General features: G+C 37.6%; 1 protein-coding gene across 7 annotated transcripts in view; it reads left to right on the top strand.

The window, feature by feature from the left end:
• The window catches only part of mbnl1 (muscleblind like splicing regulator 1), a 96654-nt gene that overhangs the window by 4855 nt on the left and 82115 nt on the right, over nt 1-9684 (top strand). For 6 of the 7 annotated variants that reach the window (XM_015370291.1, XM_015370288.1, XM_015370289.1 and 3 more), the window contains exon 1: nt 4553-4693. The exons of the other annotated variant lie outside the window; for it this stretch is intronic. The gene's annotated coding sequence lies outside the window, so the exon portion shown is untranslated. Of the gene's footprint in view, nt 1-4552; nt 4694-9684 lie in introns of those variants that run through there. 7 annotated transcript variants of the gene reach the window in all.

Raw genomic sequence — 9684 nt, 5'->3', positions numbered from 1 at the left:
CTAGGTATTACAATCCCTTTGAGTATAAATCTGTTTGGATCCCACAGGATAGCTTCCTTCTTCGGGTGTGCGTGTTTAGACGCTTAGACAGACTTATATGGACAAAAAAACCTTTAGTTCGACACAACATAAATCTGCCATTCACTAAAATTTCATAAAAACGTCTTGATAATGACAAAAAATAAATAAAACCATCCATCCATCCATCCATCCATCCATCTTCCTCCTCTTTTCCGGGGTTGGGTCACAATTTCCTCTCCTTTCTCTCCTGTCATGACGACTTTCAAAATAAAGGCCTCTGGCAAAAAATCTAAAGAAATTGTTTTCAATGAACATTATTAATGTCACTTTGTTGAAATTTACCTCTGCATTTAACCCATCCCCTTGGTGTTTCATTGTCTTCCTTTCACAAATGACAGGAGCGTAATGTTGTACTTCAGCCTATATCGGTTTGCTCCTAATAATTATTAAATGAGTGAGTTCAGTTTTTTTCATTTTAATATTTAACACACCCAATTTGGAAATATTTCCCAACCTCATTATGGCCACTCCTTCCCTGCCTGTTTGCTGGCAGACATGTATGTGAACACCTGCATTGTGTCAATACAGGTAAGTGAATCTCAGTCGGTGATAAACTATGAAGTGGGCACTGCAAGTGGGTGGTCTCATTTGCAAGGAGGGTATTGTTCCTTGAATAATGGTAGGGGAAAGGCTAGACTTACATACAAACAACTAAACAAGCGCACATGACTGTAACAGTAAAAATAACATGTTTTCATAGAGCTCCTTGGAGGGTCTAAAACAGATAGGTTTCTCACAACTCTATGTGCAAATAAGCAGGTAAATGTGGTTAAAAGTATTGTTTCTTCAGCTGTTACACTCAATGAATTTCGGTGTATTGGCCTAATGTCAGTGTAATTTTGCAAAAATGTCAGCGTAATGGGCCATTACATTGAAATGGGCTGACGGGAACCCTGCTGTTTTTTTATCCAGGCTAGATAATGTGGGCTGGTTGTCATCATAGAAAAGAGTGTCAGTGTGGTGTCAGTAAAGTTAGGAGGAAGGGGACATTAAATTGCATATATATATATATATATATATATATATATATACATGTATATTATTTTTAACAAGAGTGTTTAAAACTTTGCAGTGTTCTGATAACACTTTTTCATTTCAGACACAAACCCAATATTGCAGCTTTTGAGAATCGTAAATTCTTTTATTTTCTTATTTTGTAGCTTTAAATGTTCTAAAAGCATCAGGGTTCAGAACAGAGGACCCAGTAGGCAGACAGACATTCATATAACTGCAAAGTTTATTTAAAAACAAGGATTTAAAGTAACAGCAAGGGCGTCTAATGCAGGAACCTCTGCAAGAGGAAAACACATGTTAGTTACCAATCTGATGGAGGATGAGTGTGAATGTGAATCACCAACCTGGTCCTTTAGTTCAGTCTCTGCCCAGAGAATGACTTGGCGACGTGGCGAGTGCTGCCCAAAGAGTCCCTGATGCTGTAGACCCAGAGGATGAAAAACAAGAAGTAGATCAAATCTGGGCAGATGAAGGAAGGCAGGATAATCCAGAGGGCGAAGCCAAAGCCGAGGACGTGCTAAGGATAGAGAACCAGGAGATCAGAAGTCCGAAGAGTTTCCAAAAGGAAATCCAAAACGGTGTCAGGATCATTTCCTAGTTTGGTTAACAGACGCTAACGCTAAGGTATGTTAGAACACTCTCAGCACTCCAGAATAATCTCACTCTGATGACTGGTTTGAGGGCTGGTTAAATAGAAGCAGGAGTGTTTGGGTCAGATAAATGACATTGAGAAACTCGGGAGAGCTAAGCAGGTGAATAAAATTGGTGAGATCATGATAAAAAGACTTTGATCAAGTAATATTACTCAACCAGAGAACCATTGTCAAAAATAAAGGGTATGAGAACAATTGACTGATTTAATTCTAAGGTTTACATAAACTTTACAAAAAGCAGATACAATTTCTGCCAGACAAATATCAGATTTTAGATGTAAGACAATATTTTCCGATATTTGTTCTTTTGCTGATATTGGACGGACATCTGAGATCAATATCTGATCAGGATATCCTACTAAAAGTGTCTCTAGCACAGATGCATGCATCAAATTAAACACCCTAACATTAACTAGACTGGAATTATTTTTGGATAGTTTCTTTTTGAGTATAGTTATTACTGGTACTACTACTACTGTATGTGTTTGGATACTAATAAAAGAGTGAAAACTGTTTCTGTTTAAATTTTTTAAATGTCTCAAAATTAGGTTTTTCTCTATCAACATAATTTAAAGTATAATGACCTTTTTTCTATGAGGTTGCTCTTAGGCTAGCTGTTGGATGCTATATTTGGTGTTTTATATACCATTAAGGTGGGACTAACCCTCGCTTAAGATATACAATAAATGTCATTCCAAATACTGAGTCATTATAAAAGACATAATAAAATCTTCACAAGCTCCAAGTAGAAAGCTGCAAAAAAAAAAAAAAAAAAGTCCTGTTTCACTTTTTAAATGGAATTACTGAAATCAATCTACTTTTTCATGATATTCTAATTTTATGACCAGCACCTGTATTATTCAAAACCAGCAACTTTTTTACTGGTAATATTTACATGTTTGTCTTTAAGCCCTTGTCCTTGCCCTTACTGATTGACTCCCCCAAGTGGCCTTGAGCACTCAATTTTTTTTTTAGTTAGTTTGGGGTTTTTGGTAATTGCAATATTTCTTTTTTATTTTTCTATCCTGTCTATTTTCTGTATAAGAAGCATTTTGTTTCTATTGCACTGTTTAATATTCAACTTTGTGTGTTCTGGAGTGTGAATGGTTCATGTGTTTAAAGTGTATTTGGTGTTTGTATCATATTCAGCGTGTTTGCACCTGTTAGCGATCATATATCTTTAGCTAGCTTTAAATTTGATAAAGAATTTATTATAGTTAAAGATTTGATTTGTATTTTTTATGATGTATTTTCATTTGATAAAACCCCTAGTCTCTCTTTTAGCATTTGGCTATGTCTGATCTATTTAGTGCAAAATCTGACTTGCTTCTACATAATCACCATGCAACATGCACTACTTTCTGTTGCAATGTTAGCATAATGATTCCAGGACCTTTTTAGGACAAAAGACAATGGCAGGTTGAAAATAAAAATGTCCATATAGGCAGGCCCCTCAGTGCATTTCTCTGGCTCTATGAGCGAACTAATAAATATTTATAGTAGCTGGGGCTAAACATTAACACGTTGAGCAGCGCAGAGATTCATCATAGGTGCTTTTGAGGGCAAGCTGCAGGCTGCTGTTCAATCAACACCTTACTCTTGCTCTCTCACATACAGTTTCAAGCTCACAAAAGCCAATGCAGCGATAAATCCCAAACAAACCTGATATATTGCAAACGGTGATGTGGCTCTGACTCACATGGTAACACCCACCCGGTGTACAGCGTGTACACACACCTCAATGAGCAAAACACAGCAGAGTCAGAGATGCTTACACACATACACACGCACTTGATGTACTGTTTGATGGAGTTAGAAGCCATGGCAACAGAGCTGTGACTCTTGCTGTCCTGTGAGTGGACCAAAGCTGTGGAGGAGGAAGAAAATACTAGCCAGAACCACTACTCAAGACCTGCTATCATTATTTTTCTCCCCAATCTGTCTTTTCTGCAACTCTCTGCTTTTTCAGCCTTGCAACTGTTGTCTGTGCGGTACTTTTTTTTTTCCTCTGCAAGTGGGTTAAAAAGCAAGTACAAGAGGAAAGGTCAGCACGCATATATTTTTAAATAAGATGATTGTGCAAAAACTGACACATCACCAGATTGTTGTGATGCTCACAGGCAAAACCAGGAAGCACTCCGAACGCACCTTGTCTATTAACACTTTATTTTTATCTTACCTTTTGTTATCCGTTCACTCACTCCAAAAATATATTTACTCCCCCTTTTTCACTTATTAAACATTTTTCTAGCAGTTTTTTTTTTTTTTTTTTTCACTTTTCTTTTACCTGGATCTTTCAGTCAGGTTTTAAATGCAGTATCACGGGCAGGGAGGCGGTTGGAGAAGTGGGCATGCAGGTGGACCGTTCTCATAAACAGCATGTGTAAAGATCCACAGATGGAAGGGATGCAGGAAAAAGAGTAGGTAACTCACATTCTGACATCCAGCAGCATTTTTATGGCCTGATTGTTTGCATTTGTTGACATACAAACATCCAAACAGATGTGTCTATGCATAGTGTGACATTATGGGGAAACATGGCCAAAGTCATTCAACAGTTTCTTACCCTATTTTCCTTCCCCTTTCTTTTTTTTTCATGCAACCCAAGTGTGGGCTGTGAAAGGTGATCTCACAGCCTGCTGTGGATAAATTATGTGTGACATGTTTAGCTGGGCTGCCATATATGGAGACTGGTGTTGTTGAATACAGTTAGGCTCTGCCAAGACAGGGAGGGGAGTGAGAGGGAGTGAAAGCAGAAAGAAGGAGGAGAAAGAGGAGGAGGAAAGAAGGAAAAGAGGAAAGGGAGGGTGTAAGCAAAAGGAGAACAGGGGAAGATGGGGCAGTGACAGAGGGAGTGAAAAAGAGAACTGCCGCGCAGCAAGCATGAGGTTTTCGTTTTCCATTCTCCCCTCAGCAGCAGTCAGATGAGTCCTTGCAGGGATACAGTAAGTCTTTGCTGTGTCTGTTTATGTGTGGGGCTGTGTGCTTTGTTAGAAACAAAGCTCTGTTAAACCACATTACGTTTACGACCTCTGCTTAGAATTTGTCATGTCATATTCTTAATTCAATAGCTAAATGCTGAGTGATGTGTCTGAATGAGTTAAATGTTTGTTAATATTTGTGTTTTCACTAGTTTGCAGCTACCTATCATTTTTAGTTAGATTTGTGACAGTTTTAATGTAACATAGATCTAAGCTGACAAACGTAGCTGAGTAAGACTCTGCCACACAGAAAGCAAAATCATTTAGCAACACATGTTAGTCGCTCTGGAAAAATATTGATTTCTTACCATTTACGATTATATAGAGGAATTATTAACTAATAATAACTATAATATAAACAGACATATACCCAGTGTATTTAGATTCAGTGTTCTTCCATTCAAACAAAAATCTTTGAAAATTCATCTTTGGGGAGGATTAGTTGAGCTTGGAAGGCCATTTTCCCATAATTATTCTTTAGCAGATTAAATTCACGAATCTGATGGACACATTTTAGCTGTTTTTTGATGAAAGATTGGTTAATTTAGTCATATATGCAGGAGAAAAAAAAAACTGCATAAGAAATTTTTTATTGGTCAGTAAGTATAGATGTTTTATTTATTTAATCCCTTAAACACTCTTGATCTTCATTAACTATTTGTTTTACCATTACCACATTTAAATCTTTTGCATTATATGTTTCCTAATTTGAGAAATTCGGTCACAAGGGCCTGGCTCATCTAATATGTTAAATATGAAACTGTTTACAGCTGCTAAAAGTTTTAAAAATCTGTAAAAGCTTACATCCATAGACTTTTATGCTGTGAGGAAAATATAGAATCTAAACCTTGTAGGTCTCATGTTATAGAAATTGAGAGTGACTCTGAAAACAGAACCTGCAGTTTTTAAAAGAAGATGTTATATTTAAGGGTATTTAAAGCCATGTGGGTGGTCCATCCACTAATATGCAAGTTCTTCAAAGCATAAACGGTATTTGTTTCAGCCAGATCATTTTCTAACATTTATGTGGCTCCATGTTGTTATGTGTATTGATCTTTATCTTGTTAAGTCTACTGTTTTTAGTGTACACATCCTTCTCAAGAACTAATCTTAGCATTTTTTTCTGTTTCATAGTTTTGCATTCTAGCAAATCCTTGCCTTTGTCTCTCATTCTTTCTCTGCAGCTCTCTGCCAGATTTTTTGTCTTATGGGTTTATTATGTGGAAAACTCTATTCTGCATGTCAGGGTACGCAAATGCACAAGGTCATTAGAGTATAGGATAGCAAGAGCAATGAGTTACTGAATCTCAAATCACAGATTGGTGGTTAAACAGCTGTATGACAGATTCAAATTCTGAGGTTAATTTAATGAGATATAGTAAACTATAAGATCAGCAAAATATTCATGACCATTATGGTGTATACAATTAAAGATTACTTATTTCAGATGAGTAGCTAATGATAATAATTGAACTTTATTGATCTCACACTTGAGAAATTTATCTCTGCATTTAACCCATCCCCTTAGGTAGCAGTGGGCTGCCATTGTGTGGCGCCCTTGGAGCAGTGTGGGGTTTGAACCGCGTACTTTCAACCTTGTCAGACCACAAGCACACTGCTCTAACCACTAGGCCAGCACTGCCAGAAGTTAGTCCAGGTACCATTATAGTATGTGTATAGAATGGTCTATGTGAAAAAAAAGTATTACCTCAAAACAAAGATAAAACGGTTAGGGACTTGATATTTTGAAATGCCTCTAAACTCTTATACCATTGATAATTATTTTTAGCTCAGCTAGCATTGAAAAAGCTTCATGGTAAAAGCTGATCCAACATAAAAGGCACATTTTTAATTAAATGTGTTAAGTATGAAACATCAAATTTGCTGTCCTTCATATAGTCTTCCTAAATTCTGCTTATTTCTTCTTTTCCCTTGCTATGCTTAGATACAGATTGACAGTTAGCATGACATGGACAGTTTCCCTTTTTATTTAAGTTTTCTACACATCAGTGTCTCCTCTAAAATAATCTACATACACTGAAAACATCAACATTTTCTTAGACTCTTATCAGCAACAACAGCCACTCCAAAGAAAGACCTGTTGTGTGCATAGGCATGGAGGCATGGTGTATTTAGTGATCAGAAAACAGAGGGTTTGATCGAGGTAGCATAATTAGAATATCCTTAGCCTTGGAAGAGTTTTATTGCAACAGGTTGTCAACCATTCACACGTGGGGTTTACAGAATGCCATAAGGCATTTCTCTGAAGGTCAAAATCACTAGAAGTTAGCGAGTGGTGTATATTTGCTGTTTACAAAGTCTACAAAGATGTCACTGGACTAACACACACTTGGGGAAGGTGTAATCTGTAGTAAATACAGTTAGCTCCATGGAGGGACCTCTGTGATTTCAACAGATTAAGGTGTCAAATTGAATCACTGGTCATAGAGGACTGAAGGAGACAGATTATTCTCCCATTTTGCTCTGTTCTGATGACGAGAGGAAGGAGATTCTCTGGAAGAAACTCTCTTTATGTGGGGATGTCTGGGTGTGTGGCAATGTATTTTTTATCCTATGGGGACAATTTAACCTAGTGAAGAATATGTTATTTCCCAGGGGACCTACAGGTACTTGTGTGGACCAATAAGTGGTCTCCTTTAGAATAGTCTCTTAGGTTAGGTTTAGGATAAGTATTGTAATGAACTGGTAATGGTAAGGGTGTCTGGGTAAGGACATAGAAATGAATGCAAAATGAAAGGAAGTCAGAGGAAAGTCCCCATAAGTTCAGCTTGACACACACCTGTGTGTGTGTGTTTGTGGGTAGGGTGGGGTGTGTTGGGGTCTACTGTCTGTGTGTGTCAGAAAGAGAGATTCAGAAAGCGGGAGCTTTCTTTCAGGGAACATCTAGTTCTTTGGTATTTCCTGATTGGATGAAAAATTCCAGACAACGGAATGTGAACAATTCCCATCATGTTTTTTTTTCTTTTTGTATTTTTTTATTTATTGAGCGTAACAGCTGAAAAACTTTTCAGCCATTTAGCATCTAATCTACAAACACCTCAATGTCAGTGATCAGTCCTCTGTCAGAAATCTTCAATCTCTTATAAACTATTTCTTTCTTTACATGTGCTCTCTGTCTCAAGCTTGTCTGGGCTCCTATCTCATTATTTATCACTGTTGTTTGTTTCTCTCAGGCCATGTCAATTGTTTCTACACACCAGTCTACCTGCCTGTCCATCTGCCTGTCACTGTCTCTCTTCTCATTGTTTACATAAATTCCTTATTCATGGCTGCCAGCCTTTCCGTGTTGATATATACTTTAATGTCAGAGGAGTGACAATTCTAACCTTAAAAGGGCCTTTTGTTCCTGCCTGTGAGCACAAGTGTGTGTGTGTAGCTGTTTGCCATATTTTCATGAGTAATAATTGCTTCAATACTTAAAATGCCACATGCCGATGTGGTGAAATCAAAGTAATAGGACTTTTTTTTTTCCAAAGTGGTTGCTTTTTCTGTCCTTGTTATCTGCAGTGTTACTAACTTCCCTGGATATCTACCATTAACCGTCTTCTCTAGAGCCTACCCGTCAAACCATCTATCTGTCTTTCAGTCCCTCTAAAGCTCCCTTTTTTTCCGCTGTTTTCCAATCGTTTTAATCTTCCCACCCACACTCTTTAAAACCCACAAACCACCTCATGTACAAATATCCTCCATTGCTATTCCTGTGAGGAGCAGACTAGTCTGCTGGTGGCTTGTTTTATGTCCATGAACTCAGTGACACCCTTCAGTGGCCCCGCATTATGCCATGGTGGGTCCTCAACAGCCAGGTAGCAATAGTGCTCTGAAGACAGAAAAATGTACCTACAAGACAATATTTATATATCTATGCACAAGTTGTTTCAATACTCACTGTGTAACTGTGTGTCTGTGTGGTCTTGTCTCTCATGTCCACCTCATACCTAAATGCCTCTCTTTCTGTTTCAGTGTACACATGAGGCACTTTAAATGGTTGTGCTGATATTATACTGCAGACAACAGCTTGCACACGTGCCACTTGGCTGCACTTGTCGTCTGTCCTTCCCTCTGTTTCAGTTATCGCTGAAGTAGGGAGGCATAGATTGAGTTTGTTTATGTGTGAGTGTGACATATCATGCATTTAAAGATCACATGGGAAATTACTGTGCTCTTGTGCACACACAGTACTGTACTGCTCACATGGTTGTAGCTAGAAAACTTGGCTGACCTTCTATTTATGTCTATATGTATGTGTAGAGACAGATCTGCCTCCCGTGGTAGATCTGTTGTTTGTGTTTCTGGTCTAAATAAATGCCTCATATAGAGGAGGCACCAAAACTATATACATATCAAGAAAATGTGGTATTGCTTGAAAAAAAAAAAAACCCTTTATGTGTCAGCACCGCATTTCAAACCCAAAAGGCAGAAGACTTCTTCGCTCTGACCACATTCTGCACAGTATTAAAATTATAATCTTGTTTACCTGTATGATAATCCTGTTAGCTTGTCATGTTTGTTGAAACATAGGCACTACATTTATTGACAGGGTAAAACAAGATCATTTCAAATAGAGGTTTAAAAAATGTGTTCAAAATATATGTAAATATAGCTGAAATCAAATTTTCCCAAAAATTACATTTCCTCAGCCATCCATGCTTACGAATCTTTCCAATTTGTTATTGTTACTGCATTTTTCAGTAGCATGACCCTTTGAAAAATGGAATTAAAAAGACATAATTTTGTCTTTTGTCCAAACAAGGTTGCAATATATTTAGGCTGAATGTCACCCACTTTAAATGGGTTCTTCAAATGAGCTGAAGCTGTTATTTTTTTCTTTAGCTGAGCATAGTTTATAAAATACTTATAGGCTGAGCAAGGTAGTTTTGGCGACCTGTCCAGGGTGTACCCAGCCTCTCGTCCCTAGACAGCTAGAGATAGGCACC

Source organism: Cyprinodon variegatus, unplaced genomic scaffold (assembly GCF_000732505.1).
Source record: "Cyprinodon variegatus isolate N-32 unplaced genomic scaffold, C_variegatus-1.0 Scaffold44, whole genome shotgun sequence".
Taxonomy (NCBI): Eukaryota; Metazoa; Chordata; class Actinopteri; order Cyprinodontiformes; family Cyprinodontidae; genus Cyprinodon; species Cyprinodon variegatus.
Note: the sequence above shows the minus strand (reverse complement) of the source record. Positions and strands in the feature narration are given on the sequence as shown.